The 2,095-nt window shown below is 34.2% G+C and overlaps 1 long non-coding RNA gene across 1 annotated transcript; it reads left to right on the forward strand.

Annotated features, from left to right (window-relative positions):
* Positions 1–662: 662 nt before the first annotated feature.
* Positions 663–920, forward strand: LOC121239013. The gene is made up of 2 exons (XR_005935225.1): positions 663–715; positions 845–920. It is a non-coding gene; the product is annotated as an uncharacterized LOC121239013 (long non-coding RNA).
* Positions 921–2,095: the final 1,175 nt, after the last annotated feature.

Genomic DNA, 2,095 nt, shown 5'->3' on the forward strand with positions numbered 1-2,095 from the left:
TCTAATCATTATCATGTGTGTGTGTAAAGTTATGAATGCCTCATCATCAACATTATTTGTGTATCTATTTTGCATAATTGTATAGATAAAGCTTATGATTATAAGCATTTAATACTATTTAAGAGATTCACAACAGAAGTACTAATAAATTATTATCAATTCAGGTTGTGTATTTATCTCTTTAATTTGCACACTAAGCTTCTTAAAAATTTTAGTCTGATCAATTCAATCTAATTCAAGAAATGATAAAATTCCTTGGCACAACATGTAGTACTCATATTTTAGTACTAGATCACTTTTTCTCTTATCTAGGGAATTAAGGCGGATTTCAAACTTACCCAAGAGAGAATGATCATGCACTCACCCCCATTTTGGCATAATTTATAGCTTCATCCTCAAATGCATTGATTATATATATATATAGAGAGAGAGAGAGAGAGAGAGATTGGTACTCTCTATTTTGGCACTTTTCCTGCCCTTCTTTCTAGTCCTCACTTACTCTCATGTTCTGGCTTTCTTTTCCCTTCCTTTCCATCATCCCTGCAAATGTATATTTGTTATCGATGATGCGGTAGCCGTGCTAGCTTGAACTTTGTATTTGGAATGATAGCATGCTAATGTACATGAGGGCATCTTTGGCTGAAATATGTCAAATGTAAATTAAAACTGATTACATCCCTCCTATGCTGAGCACATCCCCTGCATTTTGAAACAGGTATACAACTAACTTATTTGTTGTACAAGCTAGTGCAGAAAATTTAGCAACTTTAGCTTATCTGATTCCTCTTAAGTTCTAGCCCCTTAGTTTGCCTTTATCTCATCTCATTAACTCAACCTCAAACAGCAAACAGCTCTCATCCTCTCCACCATTCCCTTGTTTTAGGCCACGTCAAGAGGTAGAAAAACCTTCATAGAAACCATGATCTCACAATCTCATAAAGAAATTGAAGGAAAAATTTGGTAAGGACAAGTAGCAATTGATTTTTTTCTCTTCCTCTGTTTAGCTCAAATATACTTAAGCATATGAACTTTTTGTTTGTCGTTTCAGATTCTATGTCCCCATTGTGTGTACCATGTCAACATGTCCATATATATGTTCATCCCGATCAGCCATTTGCCTTGCCATGGAGAGTTTCATTGGCCATTACTAGTCATTGATAGCTATTAATTTCTCTAACTTTGACCCTTTGTGGACTCATTTTTCTTGAATTATAAGATTTCCATCTTCATGTTTGAATGGCATGCGATTATCTACTCTATATACTACAAACATGTGCTTGAAACATCAGACTGATGTTTTTGTGGGTATTAACCTATGGGCCAATTTGTTTGTGACTTAATAAATGCGTCAGACTGATGTTTTTCCCCTTTTGGTTTTACCAAATTTGATAATTTTGCTTAAGTGAAACTTTTATATATTTACAGTGTTGTCAAGCAATTGTTAGTGACTGACTTGAAATGGGGTAATTTTAGAAGTGACTGTTTTTGTTTTAGCATAAAAAAATAAAAGGCTAGTGAAATTGTTTAGACAACTACTTTTGACTAGAGTTGATGATGCTCCCACTGTAACAGGAAGAGGCTACGGTTTAGACACTCTCTTTGTCTTGACATTAGGCAATCTCAGAATAATCCCAATATTCTGGTTTCACAAGCTGTGCATCGTGGTTATGGGAAAGTGCAAAGAGGTGCAAAGTTCTTGGGTACAATCACTTTACCATATCTTCACAATTTTGGGTAGGATGTTTGAAGTTAATTTTTATTGTTCCTTTTCACATAGCTTTCTTCTTTTTTATTTTATTTTATTTTGGTTTATAGGATCATCCCGAGGGCTTTAATGTGCAAAGAGGTGCATATAATTCATTTTGGTTTTCTTTTGAACTAGTAAATGGGTTTTTCTTTTTCATGTTAATGGTTTAAAGTTTGGCACTTTCTTACCAGATTTTATACTTTGGTCAACTATTTTTATTATAGTATCCAGGCCACTCCCATGCTTTTTTATTTTTGACAATAATGGATTGTTTTGATCATTGCCAATTGGTTCTGTTTTGAGATGCTGGGCATCATTCGAAGACAACCCTCTGTTTTAGTCAATGTT

Source organism: Juglans microcarpa x Juglans regia, chromosome 7D, assembly GCF_004785595.1.
Source record: "Juglans microcarpa x Juglans regia isolate MS1-56 chromosome 7D, Jm3101_v1.0, whole genome shotgun sequence".
NCBI lineage: Eukaryota > Viridiplantae > Streptophyta > Magnoliopsida > Fagales > Juglandaceae > Juglans > Juglans microcarpa x Juglans regia.